General features: G+C 37.2%; 1 protein-coding gene across 15 annotated transcripts in view; it reads right to left on the bottom strand.

The window, feature by feature from the left end:
* Window positions 1-26,058, bottom strand: part of SIPA1L1 (signal induced proliferation associated 1 like 1) — a 360,159-nt gene that overhangs the window by 149,955 nt on the left and 184,146 nt on the right. The window contains exon 6 of one of the 15 annotated variants that reach the window (XM_070513913.1): window positions 25,686-25,733. The exons of the other annotated variants lie outside the window; for them this stretch is intronic. The gene's annotated coding sequence lies outside the window, so the exon portion shown is untranslated. The remainder of the gene's footprint in view (window positions 1-25,685; window positions 25,734-26,058) is intronic. 15 annotated transcript variants of the gene reach the window in all.

Genomic DNA, 26,058 nt, shown 5'->3' with positions numbered 1-26,058 from the left:
TCTTTTTTGTCCTTGTACATTTGTAACTTTTTTCATTTTTGGTGAGGAAGATTGTCCCTGAGCTAACATCTGTGCCAATCTTCTATTTTGTATGTGGGATGCTGCCACAGTATGGCTCAATGAGCAGTTGTAGGTCCATGCCCAGGATCTGAACCCCACAAACCCTGGGCTACCAAAGTGGAGCATGTAAACTTAACAATTATGCCACTGGGCCAGCTCCAGCCCCTATTTGTATCTTTCTATATTCTCTTAACAGCACTAGTGTAGGGCTTGGAAGGGGAAGGAAATAACTATGGCCTGTGTTCAATCTGACATGTTTAAGTGGGGACTGCAATGCTATTAGCCTAATCTGAAAACCTTCAATTGTGAAATATTTGAATCATGCAAAACCTTAAGAGATACCTAGTACCCATTATCCAAATTTAATAAATGTTAATATTCTGCCAAATTTGCTTCAGATCACAAAGAAATGATACAAATACAGCTAAAATATTAACTTCCAATCCCATTTGTTTCTCAGCCTCTCCAGAGAAACTTCTCTCCTCAGGATGCTATGCCTCCTTTCGTCAAGTCCTTTATAGGTTCACAAAATCTATACAGATGGGATCATTTGGAACACATCCTTTTGCAACTTTGTTTTTTCATGTAAAATTGTCTTCCAGATTTACTCAGGGTGATACAAAAAGATTTAGATCCTTTATAACAATCTCTGTAGGTTTTCCATTCTGTGCATATACTAGAGTTTGGGGATTGAAATCTAGGTTATTTCCAATTTTTTTGCTATTACAATGGTAGAATGGCCATTCCTTTCACATCTTTGGGAAAATGTGTAAAAGTATCTCTAGAAGACTCCAGAATGGCAACTCCTGAAACCTCGAGCTGCAGCATCTTTCAACAGTATTAGATACTATCAAACTGCTCTCTAAAGCAATTGTAACAATTTTATGATCCAACAGTCACATATAAAACATCAACTGCTGCCACACCTTTGCCTTTAAATTATTACCAACATGGTGGTATAAAATGTTATCTTGCTGCTTTCACTGGCATTTCCCTGATTACTAGTGAGAATTTAATTCATTTATTGGTCTTACCTACCTATATTTTGTCCATTTTTCTACTAGGTCTTCGTCTTCTTTGTTACTGATTTGTAGGATTTCTTTATATACAATGGATATTAATCCTTCATTAGACATGTGTGTCTAAATGTATTCTCATATTCTGTAGTTGGTCTTTTTCCTTTGTTTAAGGTATACTTTCTTATACATGCATTTAAGTTTTTTTTAACACAGTCAAATTTATCACTCTTCTCCGTTATAGTTTAGGCTTTTTATATTGTTCAAAAGAATCCTCCCAATCCACCAATATCATATGGATATTTTCCTCTAAAAATTTAAAAGTCTCTCTTCAAAAGGTATGCCTTTAATTCATCCAGAATTTATAGAAATATAATTTTATTTTTACCATACTGTCCCACCATTATGTTTTGAACAGCCTGCTTTTTCCATAGTGATTTGAAATCCAATGTCACAAAGAAGTTCCCATGCATGTGAAGGTCTCCTTTTGTGGTCTCTCTCCTGTTTGGATGGTCTGTTGTCTATCCCTGTACCAACACCATACCAACACACACCTTACGGCACTATAGGAAATCCTGCTGACCTCATTAATTCTACTTCTTCAATTAATTTTAGCATCATTCTGTCAAATTTTCCCACAAACTCTCTTGGCTTTGTTGTTTTGTTTTGTTTTTGAATTGCATCAAATTTAGAAATTAATTTAGGAAACTTTAAACTCTTTGTCATATTGTCTTCTCATTCAGTAACAAACATAGCTCATCTTTATTTAGATCTTCTTTAAGATCTTTTAATCCAGAAAGTCACTGCAAATCTTTTATTATACTTATTATGAGGTACACTATACTCTTTTTGATTCTGACTAGGATCATACATGTAATCACATTTTCTAATATACTGTTGCTCATAAACTAAAAAAAGCTTTTTGTGTGTGCTTATTTCATATCCAGTAATCTTACTGAACTCTTATTAGCATTAATAGTTTAATGATTCCCTTAAATTTTTCTAGTTAGGTAATCATATCATTTGCAAAATGATAATTTTTTCCTTCTGTTGCCTTCTTGAGTTGGCTAGTAGCTAACATGGCTTAAATTTAAGATATAATGTCAAGTTAAAAAACATACGCTATATTCTACTTTGTGAACATATATTTATATATGTAAAAGCACAAGGACTTCAGGGGAATATGGGAAAATGAAAATAAGTGATTTTTTGGAAGGAAGGATTTTCTTCTCTATAAATACTTGCTATAAATTAGTTTTCAAAAAACGTAACTACTTTGGAAGTGATATGCAAGACAATAATATACACTCCATAATTTTATTAAAAGTAATGAGATCACTAAGAAAGTCATGAAAATATGCCTGAATATTTAGAGAATAAATCTTACCATATGTGGGTATTTATTTGTGCAACGATAAAAGATCTGTCAGCTAGCAAACCAACTGACTCTACTCCACAGAATCTACCACCTTCACTAAGGCAAATGGGGAAAGTGCACTATGGACTATGTTATGATGTTCCCTACGGCATGGCTTGAGGAAAGTAAAGAGACGGATTATACTTTCAAAAGCATTTTTGAAATATTATTAATTTTGACGTGAATACAAAATTTATGAAAGATGGAACATTTAGTAAAACCATGAGGCAGGCCTACCCACCTCCTTCCTAAAACCAAATTCAGGATCTCTGTAATTAAGAGCACCAATAGGAAAAGACTTCAAAAAGTCTCCTTTACGATTAGGTCCCCAAGAGACCTAGAGAGTTAATAGTAAGACAACAGAAAAAAAAAAAAAATAACACCCTGACTCAACTGAAAAAGTTGTGTGGTATAAGTGAAACAAAACTTGAGAAATAAAATGAATGGAAAATTGTTAGACACATAAAGTGAATGAACGACGTTAGAGTTAATACAAAAATGAAAGGCACTAGGATAAAAATGAAAATTTCCAAACAGAAACTCCAGAAGAGAAAATATGAAGAAATAGAAAAGAACCAATGTTCTCCAAGAGAGGACCCATTTCTCCACACTCTCTCCAATAACTCTTAACTTGTGCCAATTGGATGATGTGAAATCTAAGTATTCTTTCAACAGAGAAAAATGGAGGGCATGATCCAGAGGAAGAAAGGAAGAGACAAAACAGTGAGGCATTAAAATATGGAAGAGCACTAATAAAATCCTGTGAAAGTAACTAGCACTTATTTTAGAATTAAGTAAACGGCTACATTGAGTGGAGAAAGGGGTGAGGAAGAGGACAGAAAATACCAAGGACAAGAATTGATGACAACAAGGAAGAGGAAGAAATATTGCTCATATTTGTGTGTGTGTGTGTTTGTCTGAGCAGGATTTGCCCTGAGCTAACATCTCTGCCAATCTCCCCCTACTTTCTGTGTGGGATGCCTCCACACAGCATGGCCGATAAGTGGAGAAGGTCCACACCCAGGATCCAAACCTGTGAACCAAGGCCGCCAAAGCAGAGCAGACAGAACTTTAACCACTTGGCCACAGGGCCGGCCCCCAGCTCATATTTCTAAGTGGGGTACATGTTGGAACAAATCAGGCCTCTATACACTAAAAAAAACCACAACAACGTCATAATTAAATCATCTATTCAGGTGAAACCAAAGAAAAGTGGGTGTGGAGTATAGAGAACAAAAAAGTACAACTGCCTTATAAGTTATAGAAGAAAACAGTATTGAGAGGGAAGAGAAGAAGGAAAAGTATACACAGCAATATTTACTGAGCACTTGATGTGTGTGGGTCAGGAACCGCAGAAGGCATGCTGCATTAGAGGAAGAAAATGACGGGGCTGGCCCCGTGGTCGAGTGGTTAAGTTCGCGTGCTCCGCTGCAGGCAGCCCAGTGTTTCGTTGGTTCGAATCCTGGGCGCGGACATGGCGCTGCTCATCAAACCACGCTGAGGCAGCGTCCCGATGCCACAACTAGAAGGACCCACAACGAAGAATATACAACTATTTACTGGGGGTCTTTGGGGAGAAAAAGGAAAAAGTAAAGTCTTTAAAAAATAGAAGAAAATGACTAGAAACATACACACAGTGCCGTAGGAATACACAGGGCAGGTACCTAGAGAGTTAGGGGAGGCTTCACAGAGAAAAGAGTTGAGCTGTCTTGAACATAAACCAGGATGGAGCTAGGATGCAGAGCTTGGAGAGAGCAGTTCAGTAAAAAAGGAGCACGTGCTGTAGCAGAGAGGAATGAATCAAAACACATCGCAGCCTGAGGTATACAAAATAACAGGATCAAGAACGTGGATGCAATATGTAAACAGGTCATGAGAAATGGTTTAGTCCAGAGATTCTGCTCCAAATCATAGGAGGATATAGAAGGAAACCAATCACGGTCAATACAGCAGAAGGAACTGATCTTAATTCTTCAGGATTCATAGCTTTAAAACCATCATACAGGCTCTCAGATTTAAAAAAAACAAAAACAAAAAATTTAGTAAGGTAAGTATGAAAACAAAAGCAAATTACTTCAACTTATTGAAAGTACCTTGGTTTGTAATAAAACAAAAACCAAAACATATTGTTCTCAAGATGTATAAACCCAAATGAAACAGAGAAAATCTTAAAGGAAGTATTTAATAAAACCGTATTTAAAAAAAAAGCTGAGGAAGCAATATTACTGGGTGTCAAGATTAAAAGAAAAATACCAAGCTAGGTGTTATGATAAAAGAAATATTTGTAATAAAATATGACATTTTATGTCAAGTGGTAACAAATGAAATCAAGGCAAACACTGAGACATAAAAGGAGAAATCAACTGAAAATAATCACATTCAGTTATTCATCGGACAAACATTTACTGTGTGTCTACGCCAGGTATGATTCTTGGCGCCCAAGCTCTGAATGAAAGCCACACGATTCCCTGCCTCCTTGAAGTTACAGTCCAGGGAGGAAGACAGACAAGAAATGAATAAATTCTCTGGATGTGCTGCAAAATGCCATAAAGAATAACAAAGCAGGAAAGGGAAGAGTGAGTGCCGGGAACCGCAGTTCTAAAAGTGGTCAGGGGACACAAACACGGAGAGGTGGACATTTCTGCCAGGAGCAAAGAGAGGAGAGAGGGCCAGACAGTCACAGCGTCACACAGACCCAGGGCGCAGTCACAACAGAAGACGACAAAGGATGAGCCTGTTGAAAGAAAGTTATCTTGACCTCTATGCCCTAAAGATGGGATCAACTTTCTAGTCAATTAACTATCTATGGTAACTAATATAAAAACTTAGCAAACAGTAAGTATTTTTAAAAACCTAAAATTTAGTAATGTTTTAGAACTTAGTCTATATACTTGGATCAAAGTTCAATTTTTAGGAGTGTTCAATAAATACAAAATAACAACGACATCTAAGAGCAAAGTGAAACCCAATAAGAGACTTTTCAAAGTTTCTGAAAAATGAAAAGCAAAATTTCTAACCTATTGGATTAAGCCAAATTCATACATTGAGATAAATTAACTTTTTAATATAAATGATAAACTGAGAATTCAACTTAAAACCTTAGAAAATTATAGGAAATGAAAATAAAGAAAAAAGTAAAACTTAATAAACTACAAAGAATAAATAATCTAAAACATGATTATTTGATAAAAACAATAAAATCTAGAAATTACATGAGTAGAAATGAGAGAAGCAAACTGGAGATTAGAAAAGATACATAAACCAGTGAATATTTTAAAATATCTGAAAATGAATAAGCAAGGACATAGATAATTTCCCATTAAAATCACAATAGCACAAGCAGAATACCAGAATAAAACTAAAGACACATAAAATTGTCAAAGAAATACCCCCCAAATAGGAGATACAGAAATTGCTGATAATTCTTTCCAACTTGAAGAAATTTTAATTTCTTAATTTAACCAAGAAATCACATATTATATGTTCCACATACATAGGAAAAAAATGCACATAAAATATGAAGTAAAATAAAAACTAGCAGGCTATCCAATCAATTCTAAGTTAAACAGGTTTCAATCTCAATACTCAAGATGTTAGACAAAAGAAAATGATTATATTTTATGTATTGAGAAATTACTATTTGCTAAGCACTGTAATAATAACTTTACATACATCATTGACATGCACAAATGAAATTTTAGGCAATACTAGTAAATCTGCTATCTGTCCACACAAATCACTAAAACAAGAACAAAGGTAAAAGATCACCTAATAGACACAAAGTGGGCATTTAGTAAAATTCTATAGAAATTTCTATAAGAATGGATTCTATTTGGGATAAAGGTACTAATTTTAAACAAAATAATCCTATTAATTGTTATTATTAAAGGTTGGATAATTCACTATGACCTAAAACAAAATGACACAAATATTCGAAAAAAAGAAGACAAAAGTACCATTATTTTTCTGATATCAAGAACACAACAACTATTATATTGACCATGGTACTCCCAGGGTCTAATACATTATCAGGCACACAGACTGAGAAAAATGAATAGTATATATATTAAAAATAAAATATATAATTACCTACATAAAAAGCTTACAGAAATTATTCAGAAAAAAATATTAATAGCTGCTAATAGTTAATTAATAGTTGTTCTTTGTGAGATGACAACTTTGGCTTCCAGATGTTCTATGCTGAGAAGGCACGATTTTATAATGTAAAAAAATGTATTTCGTTATTTAGAAAAGTAACAAATTGAAAAAGAACAGGAAGAGTGGACTCACAAGAGAAAGAAAACATGAAAGATGTTTCACCTTACTATCAAAAAAAGCTTCACACTAATCCTTTAGTACAATGCTATCGGAGTGCAATCAGCTGAATGCTTCAAAAGCCGTTAAAATGTGGGGAGGCTAAAGAAAATAATCCACAAAGTCAAAAATTAATCTACATAAATAAAGATTAAATTACAGCATTATTAATAACAGCACAAAATGGTAGTAAACTAAATGTATAACTGGAAAATGGTTAAGCAAATTATGACACCAAAGCAATTTTTAAAATGGAATAATACTACATGGGAAACATTTTATGATGCAACGTTAAGCTTAAAAAGTAGAATTTGAATTTGCATTTATACAATGATCACTGTTCATCCATTTTGAAAATTAATCATGAAAATTTATGATTAAGGCATTTTAATCACAAATAAAATAAAACTAATCTTCTATACAGCTACTAAAAAGAACTCCTTTTTAAAAGGACAAATTCTTCAAATAGGTTTCAAAGAAATCCAATTTTAGAGTATTATGACTAAAGTCCCATCTTTTCATCATAATATTAAGGAAGATTCTAAAACACAGCCTTTGCTGTTCTAATATATGAGTCACCAACAAAAATGGTGGGCTATGACTAGATAGGAATATCTGAAATAAAATTTTGAAAAAAATCTGTAATTTATTCCAGGAAATTGAGGAGTTGAGGGAACTGAAAATGCACAGGACTAAACTTATCTAGTACATACTGAACTCCTTCCAGAGGTGTGGCAGACACTGTCTGTTACCTACCCCTTGTCTATCCCTCCCACTTCTTCCCCAACAATAGATTCTCTTGTTCAAGAAGCCTGGAGCACCCTGGCAGGCATTCTCTCTCCTAGCCCAAAGAGACAAATCAGGAATCCTCTAAATCAGTCATGGATTCTCATGCCCCTTGGGTAGTGATTGGTTAAGAGTAACTACCTAATCTAGTTCTAACAATGAGAACTAAGTAGATGTCTGCAGCATGCAACCTCCTGGCAAACTTTAGCTTTCCTGATAATAAGTAACAGACTCAGTTACCAAGCCTTTTGCCTGATACCTTCTGCCTCCTCCTTCTTCCTCCTGGAGTACAGGAAGCCTGGACAAGCAATAGGCACCTGACATTGATAAGACCAGCCTGAGGAAAGACACCAAGGGTATGAAGGACAAACATCCAGGGGCCTCCCTGACATCTCTGAGCACGTGAGCCAGCCCTGGAGTGTTGATTTCTGGGGCTGCTTCTCACATGAGAAAACAAATTTCCATTTGTGTAAGTTACTAGAGTGGTTTTCTAATGCTTGTGGCTGATCGCATTCCTAACTGATACAGCAAATATATCTGACAAAGTAAATGTGATTTTTATTCACGAATACTTGCCACGTAATTTTTACCAAGAGGTTGTAGGCAGAATAAAGGCATGAAGAAACAAATGAATACATAAATGGTAGATTACAGTAGGATCTTTAAGATCTATCTCTAAATTTAGTTCCTACAGAAATCAGTCCACTAAAAAAATATATAAAAATCTTACAAATGAAGTCTAAATTCTGGGTGTTAATGAAGAAGTCTCCTTCTCTCAGCCTATATTTTATTTTATTTTAATTACTTATTTGGAGGAAGATTGGCCTTGAGCTAACATGCACTGCCAATCCTCTTCTTTTTGCTGAGGAAGACTGGCCCTGAGCTAACATCTGTGCCCATCTTCCTCTACTTTCTATGTGGGACGCCTACCACAGCATGGCTTGAGCAGCAGTGCCTAGGTCTACGACTGGGATCCAAACCAGCAAACCCCAGGCCTCCGAAGCGGAGTGTGGGAACTAAACTGCAACAGCAAACCCCAAGCCTCCGAAGCAGAGTGTGGGAACTTAACCACTGTGCCACCAGGCCAGCCCCTCAGCCTATATTTTAATGATTACCCAAGAAAAAAGTACTCTGCATCAAATCTGGCTCAGGAAAATGAAGTGAATATTCATAGAAAAAATAAACATACATAATTCTCCTGGGAGAACAGCTTCTTAGTTTTTCAACAGTTAGAAAATCTGGCTTTTGGAAATTTCAAAAATTAAATTTTACATTTGGTAGGGAAAAATGCAGAAAATTTTTAACTCTGTTTGTAATAATGAATCAGGTTCAAAGTATTCTAGTGGTGAATCAGTAACCAGGTCCAAATTCTTTGGTTTAAAAACAAAAACGTTCACTTTATTACTCTATACTTACTTGTCAGGTAAATAAAAAGGTCACATTTCCCATGGATATCTCTATAAGATCATCAATGCCCTAAGTGATAAAACTATGAATCTTTCACATCTTTTGACACAATCTTGGAATAAAAATTTTCTGAGGGGAGTCTGACGCCACTGGAAAAAATCTATAAACAGTGTACATTATTAAGAAAAACTTTAAAAACTCTTTTGTCTTGCTATGCCTTTCTCTACAAAAAGTGAAGCTGCGGTTAAGATGGAGCAGAAAATGAAAATGTGGACATCTGCAGCGCATCTCCACGCATTCGGAATGCTTCAGAAAATTAAAGAGCGATCACTGAGATGATTTAGATTCACCAACTAAACCTCACAAGCAAATCACCCACGTGTGTGTGTGTGTGTGTGTGTGTGCGCGTGCACCAGTTCCATAGCATCCACAGCTTTCACCGGCCCACCTCGTCGTTTCCGATTACAGCTGGTTAAATGAAAGCACAGGGAGTGGGTCCACTGAGGCTCTTGACGCACCTTCTCTCAGAACAGAAATCTACCTTCCAACCTGCTGGATCTCTCCATGTGGCCAGTTTCCTACCATCTCCTAAAAATCTACTGCTTAAAACGTACCCAGAAAATTCACAGAAAAGGCAAAAGCCAGGTTCACCTTTAGCAAAGTAAGCCTCTATGTATAGTCCTAAGAACCGTGAGAGTTTAGTGCAATGTGCGGTACATTCTGGGCACTCAAGCAAAAATACTGCTTTCCCCGCTATTTTCCAGTCGATGCCCTGATATTCACTCAACAAATACCTAATATTCAACAAATATCGGAGGCACTGTTCTATGTGCCAAAGTTACTGCCATCAAAATGTTTACATTTAGTGAGAGAGACAATGAACAAATAAATATGATGTAACAGCCACATACAGTACTCAGGCTTTGAATTCAATAAAATATTTTTTGACCTACCCCACCCACAATATCACCAAGAATGTTAATTTTAAATCAAGGAGACGATAAAAGATAACTTCTTTACATATCACAAACCAATACTTTTAATGATTAATTACCTATGATATGGTTTAGCAGTATCCACTTTCCAGCAAGTTAGAAGCATTTTCATGTCAAGTGAGTTACATATTTTTTAAAAGACGAATTTTCATGGGGCTGGCCCTGTGGCATAGTGGTTAAGTTCACACGCTCCACTTCGCTAGCCCAGCATTCACAGATTCAGATCCGGGGCACAGACATATGCCCTGCTTGTCAAGTCACACTGTGGCAGCATCCCACATACAAAACAGGGGAAGACTGCCAAAGATGTTAGCTCAACAACAGTCTTCCTCTTGGCAAGAGATGTCAGTCAGGGCCAATCTTCCTCACCAAAAAGAGAAGAAAACCCCTCAACTTTTACAAATTAGAAAATTAGTAGTTACCATCATAAAGTAAGCCAGAAATAATATTTTACATTCTATTTGGAAGTCAAGTCGAGCATAATATTACAATCTATAATGTTCCTCTTATGGAAAGGTAAGGTAGGTTTCTTCATATCAGTTACAGCTGAAGGAGTCAACTTTCATTTCTGGGCTCCTTAAAGTACGAACTCAAGTAGGAGTCAATCAGGACTTTGGTTTAATTTTACTCTCCTTTGCTCATTTTTGTCCTTTATACTCAATAAAGTACTCTCACAAGGACCCAAGTTTAACAGAACCATAGTCATATGAAAACAGCCTCCATGATTGACTGTCAGAGCAAAGTCAGAAGGTAATAAATAGCAAAAGTAGACCCTCTGTGCAGAGAAGTACAAAAATACAACCCGCAGTAGCCATCTTTAGCAGCAAAGTTCTCCTGGTTCACAAACAGTAGATCTCCTTTCTGATGGAATTAATGAATGCAAAGGACTTGCCAAAAAATATAATACGATGTCAGGGGAAAAACTGGATCTATGAATGGAGGAAGATTTTCTACGTGTAAAAGTAATGAAAGAAATCACAAAAGAAAAGATTGACAGATTTGGTTATGTGAAACTTTAAAATATCTGTATATTAAAAGGCAAACCAAAACCTAGTAAGAAAACTGCAACGCATACAACACAGGTTTTAAAAAAAATGCTGAATATTTACAAAGAGTCACCAAAACTCAAATAAAATATTAAGACTCCAAAAGAAAAGTGGAAAAAGAAGTGTGCCTAGGCAATTCACAAAGGAAAACAACAAATAATTGGCTAAACATTTGAAAAATGTTTCTATTCAAAAAATAAATACCAATGAAAAGTTTCTTGTCTTTGTTTTTTTATAAAATGTGCTCATTGGCTACTAGGAGGAGTGAAAACTAGTTCAAAAAATAAAAAGAATTTTCAGGAATATGTATCAAGAGCAGTAAAACGTTTGCCTAGTTTTACCCAGTTATTTTATTCCTGAAAATTTCTTAAGGAAATCATCCCAAAGACAAAATTTTATGCAGAAGATGTTCATCACAGCAATATTTACAACCTAAATGCACCCAAACAATGTAAGTTATGGAGTGACCACAAATGCAATATTATATGCTCATTAAAATTATGTTCAAAGTGTTTTTAACTACATGAGAGAATACAACATGATGTTAACTTCGAATTTAAAAAAATATGCATGTAATATGATCTGAACAACGTAAAAAGGAAAAACCTAAGAACAAAAGCACACCTGCAGATGGGAGAATACCACCAGCAAGCAGTATTTTAGGGTTGGTAAAGTGAATAGTGATTGTTGTCTTTCCCTCTGCACTCTACTGTACATTCCAGGTTTTCCACAGGCTCTAAGAAGACAGGGTCTCTATGAGCTCATCACTATGCTCCAGCACTGTGCCTGGCACACAGCAGGTACTTAGACATATCTGTGGACTAAATTAAAAGTCAAAGGAAAAAAATAACCCTTTATAGAAAAATTAATAAACACACATACATATACATACACATGTAAATATATATGTATGAATGTGAATGTGTATATATGTGTATACATATCCAGAGTAGCAATATTAAAAATTAAAGAGGGAGGGACCAGCTTTTCTGCATCTATGTTTATACTCATAATGTTGTAAAGAGCAGGGTATTCTGGGTACAGCAGGTAAAGAAACAAGGAAGAAAACATCCAAAAACTTGCCAAAAAAATTTTTTTATGGGGCTGGCCCCGTGGCCGAGTGGTTGAGTTCGCGCGCTCCGCTGCAGGCGGCCCAGTGTTTCATTAGTTCGAATCCTGGGCGCGGACATGGCACTGCTCGTCAGACCACGCTGAGGCGGCGTCCCACATGCCACAACTAGAAGAACCCACAATGAAGAATATACAACTATGTACCGGGGGCTTTGGGGAGAAAAAGGAAAACATAAAAAAATCAAAAAAAAAAAAATTTTTTTCATAAGAATAAAGTCAGAGAATGTTGTAATTTGTGAACTCTTATCTTTATTCTTATCCAAATACAAATGAACAAAGAAAGGCACTCACTGCTCTTTATACAGAAGGTCACCAGTGGGGAGTTTTACTCAAGAATGCAAAGAACGTCTCCTTGTGTTTCATACTGGAGAAACTGATACGGAGGTAAAGATTTAACACAATAGAAAAAGACCACCTTTTCTCTCTAGCTCATATCACAAAAGCAGAAATAAGGTTTTAAACTCTCTGTTCTTTAATCTTTGTAGTTATTTTTAAGTCTATGATGTTAAATTTCATAGTTTACTTTAAGGTCATCCAATTTTAAATTCAATATCATGTCTTCATTCATGCAAAAGGAAGCAGTAATACTGTTTAAAAAGAAAGGAGGCACCTAAACTGTCAGAAATTAATGTTTGAAAATTTCAACACAATGAAACCATGACTAGACTTATAATAAATACCAAGACATTAATTTAAGAAAAAATGCCGTATTATAAACAGAAACTCTCCAAACCACCTTTGCTGAACAGAAATAATGCACTACGTGTTCCTACAAACTAAGAGAAGATGCCACCATTCATAAGTATTTCCCCAATTTGATATTCAGACTTAGTACAGCTGAAAGTTCTGAGTAGAACGTTCCATTCAGATAGGCCGAGGCTCAAAGTCAATAACTGGATAAGGCTACGAATTTGAAATAAAACCTCAATCGAAAATATAAAGAACAACCAGAGCCATCTTCTGCATTTCTTAAACATATTAAGTGATTGGTTCAAGCAGGCTACATCCATCAGTTTCCAACATTTCCACAACTAATTAAGGAGATTAGAAACTCAAATTCTTCAATTAATAGACTACCCTGGATTACTTAGTACTTCATCCATAATACTATGCTAAGGTCTCAGTTTAAGAAAGTTGGTAAGAATTGCATTTATTCAAAGAATCAATCAGTTCTACAGTAAAAACTACCATACACATATGTTGATGTTTGCTTTCCATAAGAAAGAAAAAATTTTATGTGACATAGAGGAGTTCTAAGCAATACAGTGTGACCCCTGATGCATGTATAAAATGGGTGCAGGCCAAAGAAAAAGGTTCCCTTCCTCCACAGATCTGGTACATTCTCCCTTATCTAAGAATATCAATTCACGGGTCTGCTTAAATTTTCATGTTAGCATTTTCCAAGGGGGGGAAAAAAAAAAAACAACAAGCTCTGGAAAATATGCCTTTCCTACCTTGATGCCCAATTTAAAAACATTCAAATTAAACAGCCCATTCAATTGACTGAGGGGTGAGGAAGAACTGAAGAAAAAAAGAACCAGAAGAAAACCATTTTTTCCTCTTCTGTCATTACTGTTTTTAACCAAAAATGTCTCTCAAAGTGTTTAGCTCCATGGTGATAGGAGCAGGCGAAAAATATAGAAACACTGAAAGAACAAATTCCCTCAGAATATTTTAGGGTTTCTAACGCAGAGCTTACCCTGGAATTACAGAGGCATGCAAGTTGAAAACAGATTCTTATAACTTAGTAATGATGTAAGATGAACAATCTTTCTTCATAACAGTTTCTTCAAAACCTGCTACATTCTCTCCCCCCTCAAAATACAGCCTCTACTTGATTTTTTTAATTAGTAATCTCCCAATGGAAAGAATATAGAAGGAAACATAATAATTGTTTAGAACAATGAGTTTCAATGTTGCCCCCCAATGGGACATTTGGCACTACGTGGGGACATCTGTGGTTGTCACAACTTGTGGGGCAGGGGTTGCTAATGGCATCTGGTGAGTGGAGGTCAGGGATACTGCTAACCATCCTACAATGAGACAGCATCCACAACAAAGAATTAGCTGGCCTTGAATGCTAGAGTTCCGAGGTCGAGACTCTGGTTTAAAAGTATATTTAGAGACAGTGATGGTAGCAACATGGCAGAGTGAGCTGTTCCCTTTGTCTCTCCCACTTTGAACTACAACTAAATGCACATTCATTGATCAATGGAGGATCCCCACATAGTACATCAGGATACCTGAGAGACCTGCGCAGCTATCCATCTGCAGGTAGATGGACTACCCCTGGGGAGATGGTGGAGACAGGTGAGCACTCTATGGGCCCCTGGAAGTCCTCTGTATGTGTGCGACTGCTCTCCCAGCTGGAGCACCCATAGCACTGCTGCATCCCCGAGTGTGGGAGCACTCCTCAGTATGACAGCAGGAACAGGTGATGGCAGCCCTGAGCCCCCATGTGATCGCTTTCCCATCTGGTGGAAGAGACCACAGTGCCACTGCAATCCCCAGGGAGTGGCCCAGGCTTGGACCAGTGGGGAGGACCACCAAGCACAACAGCTGGTACAAACTGGGAGGAGACAGTAAAAGATCTATGGGCCTGAGTGAACAACTTCCCAGGTACTGTGAATGCCTATAGTACCCCTGTGGCCCTGAATGTGGCAGCACATAGTGGCAGGACAGTGGAAGCAGGCAGTGCAGCCATGAGCACCCATGTGATCGCTTTCCCATTCGGTGGGGAAGCCAAAAGGGCAGCTGTGGTCCCAAGGAGGGGCCCAGGCTCGGACAGGCAGAGCTGACAGCGATCAAGGAGGGCTCAGAATACACAGCTCCTGCCCCCGCCAGCCACCATGGTGAAAGGTGGAGTCTGCGATCAGACACTATCACTATGCGAAGGCACAAATCCACCTCATAAAATAAGAAGAGGTATATTAATACTCTAGACCAGAAGGAAAAAGATAAAAACCCAGAAATCAATCCTAAGACACAGAAATTTACAAAGTAAATGGCAGAGAATTCAAAACAGAGATCATAAAAAACTCAACTTACAAGAAAACTCAGAAAGACACTTCAATGAAATCAGGAATAAAATTAATGAAAAGAGGGAATTCTTCAGAAAAGAGGCTGAAAGTATAAACAAAAACCAATCAGAAATGTTGGAGATGGAAAAGACAATGAATGAGATAAAGAAAAATCTGGAATCCTTAAATAACACAGCTGATACTATGGAGAACAGAATGACCATTTTAGAGGACGGAAATATAGAAATGCTTCAGATGGAGGAGGAAAGAGAACTAGAGCTAAAAAGAAATGAACAAATTCTCTGAGAAACATCTGACCCCAGTACAAAATGCAACATTAAAGATTAGAGGAGAAAGAGAGGGAGAAAGGAATAAAGAGCTTGTTCAAAGAAATTATAGCTGAGAACTTCCCAAACTTCTAATTACATCAAAGTAAAAAGACCTTCTCCAAGGCATGTGTTAGTAAAACTGGCAAAAAGAAGTGACAAAGAAAAAATATTACGGTCAGTAAGGCAGAAGAAAATAACCTACAAAGGAACGCCTACCAGGCTTTCAGCAGATTTCTCAGCAGAAACCTTACATGCTAGGAGACAGTGGAATGATATATTCAAAATTCTGAAAGACAAAAAGTTTGAGCCAAGAATGCTCAATCCAGAGAAACTATCCTTCAGATATGATGGAGAAATAAAAATGTTCCCAGATAAACAAAAGCTGAGGGAGTTCATCACCACAAGACCCGTCCTTCAAGAAATGATCAAGAAAGCCCTCATACTTGAAAAAAAAAAAAGGGTTTACAAAGCCTTACACAAGGAGATAAATAGGCACACAAAATCAGAAAGCTGAAGCTCTCTATCAGAATAGTTAGGAAACATTTAATTATAACATTAAAGATAAAGGGAAGGAAAACATCAAGAAAAAATATAATCACTTCATTTTAACTACAAACTCACAACACAAAATGGAATAAGTTGTGACAACAACTTAGATGGGGAAGAGGCTGGGGATGGAAGCTGCTTAGAATAAGGAAATAAGAGGCTATCAGAAAATGGACTACCTCATCTGCAAAATCTTTTATATAAACCTTAACATAACCCACTAAACAAAAAATCAGACGAGATACAGTGATAAATAAAGAGAAAACTGACAAAACCATTATAGAGAGCCATCAAACTGAATTGGCAGTAGGAAATACATAGGACAAGAAACATGGGAAATACAGAACAACCTGAAAACAAGCGATAAAATGGATGGATTAAGCCCTCATATATCAATAATCACTCTAAATGTAAGTGGATTTAATTTTAAAATCAAAAGACACAGAAAGGCTGGATGGATTAGAAAACAAGACCCAAGAATACAGTGCCTCCAGGAAACACATCTCAGCTCTAAAGATGAACACAGACTTACAGTAAGGAGATGGAAGATGATACTCCAAGCTAATGGCAAACAAAAGAAAGCAGGTGTTGTCATACTTATATCAGACAAAGTAGATGTCAAGGTAAAAAAGACAATGAGAGACAAAGATGGGTAGTACCTAATGAAAAAAGGGACATTCCAGCAAGAGGACATAACACTTTATATGCATCTAACACAGGAGCAGCATAATACGTGAGGCAGCTATTAATTGACCTAAAAGGAGTTATGAACAGTAACACAATAGTAGTAGGGGACCTTAACACCCCACTTACATCAATGGATAGGTCATCCAGACAGGAAGTCAACAAGGAAAGAGTGGAATTAAATGAAAAACTAGACCACATGCACTTAATACATAAATAGAGAACACTCCACCCCAAAACAGCAGAATACACATTCTCAAGTGCACATGGAACATTCTCAAGGATAGACCATATGTTGGGAAACAAGGCAAGCCTCAATAAACTTAAGAAGATTTAAATCATATCAAGCATCTTTTCTGACCATAATGCTATAAAACTAGAAATCAACTATAAGAAAAAAGCTGGGAAAGTCACAAACATGTGGAGACTAAACAACATGCTACTGAACGATCAATGGATCACTGAAGAAATTAAAGAAGAAATAAAAAAACTTTGGAGACAAACAAAAATGAAAATACACCATACCAACTAATATGGGACGCAGCAAAAGCAGTCCTAAGAGGGAAATTCATAGCAATACAGGCCCACCTTAACAAACAAGAAAGGTCTCAAACCCTAACAGAACTAGAAAAAGAACAAAAGAAGCTGAAAGTCAGCAGAAGAAGGGAAATAATAAAAATTAGAGCAGAAATAAATGAAACAGACACCAAAAAAATGTAGAAAGGATCAATGAAACTAAGTGCTCGTTCTCTGAGAAGATAAACAAAATTCACAAACCCTGAGCCAGACTCACTAAAAGACGGAGAGAAGGCCCAAATAAACGAAATTAGAATGAAAGAGAAGAAATTACAATGGATATCAGGGAAATACAAAGGATTATAAGAGAATACTATGAAAACTATATGCCAACAAATTGGACAATCTAGAAGAAATGGATACATTCTTAGACTCAAACAACCTAACAAAACTGAATCAAGAAGAGATAGAGTATCTGAATATACCAATCACAAGTAAAGAGATTGAAGCAGTAATCAAAAACCTCCCAAAAAGTAAAAGTCCAGGACCAGATGGCTTCTCTGGAGAATCTTGCCAAACATTCAAAAAAGATTCCAAAAAACTGAAGAAGACGGAACACTTCCTAACCCATTCTACAGGGTCAACATCACCCTGATCCCAAAGCCAGACAAGGACAACAAAAATAAAGAAAATTACAGGCCAATATTGCTGATGAACATAGATGCAAAAATCCTCAACAAACTACTGGCAAACCAAATACAGCAATACATTAAAAGGATCACACACCATGACCAAGTGAGATTTATACCAGGGATGCAGGGATGGTTCAACAGCCTCAAATCAATCAAGGTGAGACACCACGTTAACAAAATGAGGGATAAAAACCACATGATCATCTCAATACACACAGGGAAAGCATTTGACAAGATCCAACATCCATTTATGATAAAACTTCTTAATAAAATGGGTATACAAGGAAAGTATCTCAACATAATAAAGGTCATATATGACAAACCCACAGCCAATATCATATTCAACAGAGAAAAACTGAAAGCCAACCCTCTGAGAACAGGAACAAGACAAGGGTGCCCACTCTTGTCACACTTATTCAACATAGTACCGGAGGTTTTGGCCAGAGTAATTAGGCAAGAAAAAGAAATAAAAGGTATCCAAATTGACAAGGAAGAAGTGAAACTCTCACTGTTTGCAGATGACATGATTTTATACATGGAAAACCCTAAAGATCTGTTGGAAATCTATTAAAAGTAATCAACAACTACAGCCAAATTGCAGGGTACAAAATCAACTTACAAAAATCAGCAGCACTTCTATACTTTAACAATCAACGAAAAGAAAGAGAACTCAAGAATACAATCCCATTTACAATCGCAACAAAAAGAAAAAAAATCTAGGAATAAATTTAACCAAGGAGGTGAAAGACCTATATAATGAAAACTGTAAGACATTATTGAAAGAAATTGATGATGATGTAAAAAAGATGGAAAGATATTCCACGCACATCGATTAGAACAATAAACATAGTTAAAATGTCCATACTACCTAAAGCAATCTACAGATTCAATGCAATCCCAATCAGAATCCCAATGACATTCTTCATAGAAATAAAACAAAGAACCCTAAAATTCATATGGGGCAACAAAAGAACTCAAATAGCTAAAGCAATCCTGAGAAAAAAGAACAAAGCTGGAGGCATCACAATGCCTGACTTCAAAATATACTACAAAGCTACAGTAATCAAAACAGCATGGTACTGGCACAAAAACAGGCACACAGATCAATGGAACAGAATTGAAAGGCCAGAGATAAAACCACACATCTATGGACAGCTAATCTTTGACAAAGGAGCTGAGAACATACAACAGAGAAAGGAAAGTCTCTTCAATAACCAGTGTTGGGAAAACTGGACAGTCACATGTAAAAGAATGAAAGTAGACCATTATCTTTCACTGTACACAAAAATTAACTCAAAATAGATTAAATACTTAAAGGTAAGATGTGAAACTATAAAATTCCTAGAAGAAAATATAGGCAGTACACTCTCTGACATTGGCCTTAGAAACATCTATTCGAATACTATGTCTACTTGGGTAAGGGAAACAAAAGAAAAAACAAACAAATGCAATTTCATCAGACTAAAGAGCTTCTGCAAGGCAAAGGAAATCATGAATAAAATGAAAAGAGAACCCACCAAATGGGAGAAGATATTTGCAAATCATATATCTGACAAGGGGTTAATCTCCAAAATATATAAAGAACACATACAACTCAACAACAAAGAAAGAAACAACCCAATCAACAAATGGACAGAGGATATGAACAGACATTTTTCCAAAGAAGGTATACAGATAGACAACACGCACATGAAAAGATGTTCAACATCACTAATCCTCAGGGAAATGCAAATCAAAACTGCAATGAGATACCATTTTACACCTATTAGGATCGCTATAATTACAAGACAAAAAGCAACAAATATTGGAAAGGATATGGAGAAAAGAGAACCCTCATACACTGCTGGTTGGAATGCAAACTGGTGTAGCTACTATAGAAAACAGTATGGAGATATCTCAAAAAATTAAAATGAGAAATACCATATGAACCAGCTATCCCACTACTGGGTATTTATCCAAAGAACTTGAAATCAACAATTCAAAGAGATGTATGCACATCTCTTTGTGAATAATTGCAGCATTATTCAGAATAGCCAGGACCCAGGACGTAGAAGCAACCCAAGTGCCCACTGACTGATCATGAATGGATAAATAAGATGTTGGTTATATATATATATATATATATATATACAATGGACTGCTACTCAGCCATAACAAAAGACCAAATTATCTCATTTGCAACAACATGGATGGTACTTGAGGGTTTTATGTTAAGTGAAATAAGCCAGACAGAGAAAGACAAACACCGTATGATTTCACTCATATGTGGAAGATACAAGAAACACACAGACAAAGAAAACAGGTTAGTGGTTATCAGAGGGGAAGGGGGTTAGGGGTTAGGCATGAGGGGCAAAGGGGCACATATATATGGTGACCGACAAATAATTAAGTAAAACTGAAACTTCAATTAAAAAAGAAAAAAATTCAGATGCCCAGACCAAACTGCAGACAAATCCCATCAGGCTCTCTGAGGGTATCAGTGGTTGTCTAACTTCCCAGGTGCATTCAATGTGCAACCAGCTCAGAGAACGGCTAGTGTAAGTAGATACAAGCTATTGGTGACTTTCTGTTGTAGTCTTAGATTGATGGTGGGTTCAAAGGCGTTTCTTGTATTAGAATGTTTTATAACTCATGGGTGTTATATGTACTATTTTATGTATCAACTATTATTTTAAAAAGTCAATAAAGAAAAATATCCACTCCAAGAAAATTATCTTTAACACTGAAATGAAAAGACTTAAATTCACCCAAGTTCCAAAACACAGTCCCTTAGGTCAAAGCAAGTAAGAAAGGCTCCCAGGCTCTCTGCACTCCCCACTGATGCATACAATGGTGCTGCTTTCACATTCAGGGGACAGTCCCAAAAATGGCTACAGAAGGAGAACTTACTGTTGAATAACTTATGACCTGAAAAGAAATACAGGATATGAGAAAACACATTTGAAAATAAACCTAAAAACGTTTTTAAAAAATTTTAGCTAATGTACAATAAGGACAACAACTCATTATAGATAATATGAATGGTATGCTATACACATTGTAGTAGTAATAACAGATAACCATACAATTAATTTCCACTTACTGATCCTTGCTTGCTCAAAAATCTTCTTTCCCTCAGAGCTTTAATTAGATGGTTGAGGTAATTAAATTTATTCTTTACTTCAGTGAGTATTTCCTGAACACCTGCTCTGTGAACTGTCCTACAGCTTGAGGACAGGGTGCAGTCACAGCCCTCACTCTCGAAGAGCTGACATTCTAGGAGGGGAGAGCAAGAACAAGCAAATCCACAAACAACGTAAAGGTCAGGGAGTGAAAAGGGCCATCCAGAAAACTAAAATATGGTAACGTGGTCAAGATGGCTGGTTGGCTACTCTCATCAACTGATTGGTCAAGGAAGGCCTCTCTGTGAAGAAGTCACTTAAGATAAGAAGACCTAACGTCAAGAAGCAATCAGCCACACAAAGGAAGGGCATTCCAGACAGAAGGAAGAGGAAGTAGAAAGATCCTAAAATGTGAAGAAACTTAGCATGTCCAAGGTAAAGAGAGCCAGCGTGGCTGGAGGGGGCAAATGGGATGCCTCCAGGTAGGGGAGACAATGGACATCAGACTGTAAGGAAGCTTGGAGGCCTTGGTAAGAGCAACGCGAAGTGGCTGCAGGGTTCCATGGCCTCGTTTCATACACAACCTTGCCCAAGATGCAAATGGTGTGAATTACAGTAGGATCAGTGGAGATGGAGAGAAGTGGACAGAGGTGGGCATTTTTGGAGGGAGAGACAACAACACATGCTGATAGATTAGATGTGGCTAAGAAACATGACATACTGATGGATTTAGAAAGAGATGAATCAAGGATAACTCTTGAATGTCTAGCTTAAGCAACTGGGTAGATGACTCTCCTAAGGAATTCAGGGAGAAAAGCAGGTTAAAGAACTAAAATAGGATGACCAACCATCCTGGTTTGCTGAACTGAGATGTTTCCTACAATGTGGGACTTCCAGTGTAAACCTGAGAAAGTCCTGGGACATCAGGATGAGCTGATCACGCTAGATGTAAGAATTCTATATTAACCGTGTCTATTGGACATCTGTGTGGAGCTATCAGGAAGGCAGTCAGAAATATAAATCTGAAGCAAGACTGAGCTGGAGATACACAATTGGGAGTCACACAGACATACAGATGGCATTGAAAGTCACGGAACTAGATGACATCACCTCAAGAGAGAAGAGAGGAGCCCCAGAACAGAGCCGGTGTTTGTCTTTTTCACAGATAATATATTTGAAGATGTCTTCCTCAGTCTGCTTCTCCATCTGCACAGCAATTGCCTTTCAGACTTAAGACTCCATGTTTTTGACTCTTACTTTCCAGTTTTCCCCAGAAAATGAGAAACGCAAGGAAACATGCACATTTCAGATGTTTTAGGTGACTTATTTAAACGACTTTGCTTAACATCTCAGCTCTCACTACCCCATATCACACCCTTCTGAGCTCCTCTCCTAAGAGTCACAGAAGAGCTCAAATGTCCAGAACAGGGGTATCGTCCATCCTTCCCCTTCTCTTTCCCAAAGCTTCACTGCAAAGCAATCCCACTTTTGCTACTGAAAAATGTTTGGCCCCTTTTTTCCTACTCCCAATCCTGTTTCCCTCTTTTCCCATCATGTTCGACAAGCGTGACCCTGAGCTTCCACAATCAAAAAACCAACCTCTCACAATTGAGGGAAAGGAACACAGAAGGAAAGGAGGACACAATAAAAACTCCTCCAGGGTGGGTTTCAGTTGAGAGGGGCCCACGGTTCAGTGCGTTAGTCTCTTTGAAAAGACTCCTAACACCCTTGGCTGCAACTTAACTTGGGGACACTGGTATTCAAAAAAGGAACAATTATCAGAGTGATTCAACAGATGGCCCATTTAAACTATGGGATTAATACAATGTGTCTGGTGACCTAGCTCAAGTAACTAAATAGAAACCTCCCAATTAGCCAACTTGTGATCGAAAATATCAGATGCTTGCAGCTGACCTTTTCAAATCCAACTCTATCTGGCCAATCTGGTCAGAGAGAACAAGAGAATAAATAAAACATCAGAAATACTCAAAAGAGGTCGTAGGGCTTGGAGTGGCCATAGCAGAATTACTGGGCTCCCCTGTGAGACAGCTCCTTCTCTGTGAGGGCTGGTAACCTGGCTAGGGAGAACAAGACGCAGGGCGTAAAGAAAAGGGGATCTCTCACTCAAAAAGACTCTGCCTAAAAGATGATAAGATAATCAAAAAGGTAGAATTTCAGAGAGAAGCAATTAATGGGAAAAAAATTATACCTAGTAAGTCCCAATCTACTCTGGGACTTTGAGAAATGGACCCTCCATCGTGGCGCCTCTATAAGGCCAAGGGAGCCACTGTAGTCACCCTTCAAAAGGACTTCCCAAGTCTTTCTCCAGCACTTAAAAACACTCACCTGCTGAATCACTTTGAATTCTTATTAAGTTTAAGAAAGGTGAAGCATTTTTAATCATATGTAAAGAAAAAAAACAAAAAAGCAGATGAGTTCAATAGTAAAATCAATAATAATAACCTCTGAGGACTAAGGCTCAAATGGTCAAACAGTTTAAGCAATGTCTCATTATATAATCATGCCTTTTCATTTCACTTTTATACTGAATATCAAATTTATTTTCTTTTCAATTAAGAATATTAAGAGGGGCCAGCCCGGTGGCACAGCCATTAAGTGCTCATATTCCACTTCGGTGGCCGGGGGTTCACCAGTTTGGATCCCGGCTGCGGACATGGCACCGCTTGGCAAGCCATGCTGTGGTAGGCATCCCACATATAAAGTAGAGGAAGATGGGCAGAGATGTTAGCTCAGGGCCAGTCTTCCTCAGCAAAAAGTGGAGGATTGGCAGCAGATGTTAGCTCAGGGCTAATCTTCCTCAAGAAAAAAAAGAATATTAGAAATGTGAACATCCTGATGTAAATTACACTTAAAACACCAATTCTCCTGTTGATTGAATGTTGATAATTGCATTTTTAGGGCACTTAAAAAAATCATCATAAAACATACTCATATACATTGATTTTATCTGACATATAAATACCTCCTGTGATCAGCACATACCAAAATCCACTGGTAATAAAATTTCTTTATTTTTCAAAGTAATTTAAATTTTGTAAATGATAGAAATTCAGTGCATAAAATAGTGACAGCAGACTTTTCATTAGATAATTGGGTTTACGACTCCTGACATTATGCTTAAGCACAGCAATGCTAAACAGACATGTTTAATGGAAACTAAGTAGCACACATTTGCCTGAAACAAGAAATATATAATTCAATTTGTTTATTTTTTAAATGCATTTAATTGCTTCACACTTCATTCCAGTGAAATCACTAAAAATACTTCATACATCTATTTCATTAGCAATAAGACACTGTTCATAGCTTTATAATTTAATGATCTGAAAATACATTAATCCTCAGTTCGTACCTACTTAAAAAATGTGTTCTGTAGTGTCATTATGGCTTTATAAGAATAAACAGAGCTTTTTGATAAGAGAACCATTCTGACAACAAAGAGAGAGAAACAGACATGGTTTGGGTGAAGAAACAGAAGAAAAGCCCAGGAATCTTGAAGAAGTGTTAACTCAGGGGCATTTGCTATCTGAGCAAAGCCAGAGTGTCCTCTGCCTACATTGACCAGCCAGAGAGCCACCGTACCGGCCAGCAGCTCAGAGGGAAGGGAGCCCTCCAAGGAGTATTTCAACAAAAGAGATCCCGGAAAATTGATACACTCCAAAATTATTTTCATAATTAAGTTAATAAAAAAGTCTATCCAGCAATAAAATGTAAGATACAAATGAATAAAAAACAAAAGTTTTCAATAAGTCCATTTATTCAAAAACATTTTTCGCGTTTCTCACACGTACAAGATTCTACCAAGTCTCTAAAGACGAAAGACAAGTTACCACCATGGAGCACTAAAGAGCTATTACAGGAGCTCTTTACACAAACCACACAGGGCCCAAAGCAATAAGCCCTACAGTATAATTCCGACAACTATGCTTCTGGCTGGATTCGGAAACCGTGCCCAGAGAGACGGTATGGAAACAAGTGAGAACAGACATGGTCACATGCAGAGGGAAAAAAGGAGCGCCCATCTGTAATCTTGGGGGACTGCACATAACGAAGAAGGAGAGGCAGTGCCACCATCTCCCCTACAGGCCTTCTCTCTGACCACCAGAGGGGAGACGCCCATCCCTTCTTCCATTCTTTCGAAGCACTTTCCATGCTCTACGGCGAGCTCTAATGGGGCAGAGACCAGGCCTCATGACCCTGGAGAGCCTCAGACACCAGCACGGTCAGTCATACAGCACCTGCTCAATAAATATTTGATTTCAGAATAAAGGAATCAGAAGGAGAGAAGTCACTAAAAGGGAAGGAGCTGTTTTCCCAGAGTAGGAGAACCAAGAAGACGAGGGGAAAAAAAGTCACTCCTTGTGAAATGAGGCAGAAGACAAAGAAAACAATGAGGGCAATGCAGGAATGTCACAAGCAAAGGAAAGGCCAGGAAGACGAAGATCGAAGATCGGGAATTGTGTCTTGGAAATCAGGAGATCACAGAATTACGGGGCTTTTGGAGCAGAAGCCACAACGTAAAAAAAATCAGGTATAAACTTAATAGAGAAACACTGAATACTTCTTTCCTAAGATTAGGAATAAGGCAAGGATTCCATTCTCACCACTTCTGGTTAGGCTTACACTGAAAGTTCCAGCCAGTTCAGGAAGGCCTGGAAAAGCAATTTTAAAAAGTATAAAGACAGGAAAAAGAAGAAGTAAACTGTCATTATTCACAAACATTGCTCTAAAGTCTGTATGTCAATAACCCTAAAACACAAGTACACAATGTTAGAACCAGTGAGTGAATTTAGGAGTTTTGCAGGTCAATATAAACACAGCAATTGTATGACTCTATACTAGCAAGTGAACAAGTGGAAATTAAATTTTAAAACATTACCATTTACAGGAGCATTAAAAAATCCAACATATCTAATTAAAGACACGAACAACTTCTATATTGAAAAGTACAAAATGCTGCTGAGAGAAATTAAGTAG

The sequence above is a fragment of the Equus asinus genome, chromosome 7 (assembly GCF_041296235.1).
Source record: "Equus asinus isolate D_3611 breed Donkey chromosome 7, EquAss-T2T_v2, whole genome shotgun sequence".
NCBI lineage: Eukaryota > Metazoa > Chordata > Mammalia > Perissodactyla > Equidae > Equus > Equus asinus.
The sequence above is the reverse complement of the archived record's forward strand: the minus strand, read 5'-3'. Positions and strand labels throughout refer to the sequence as shown.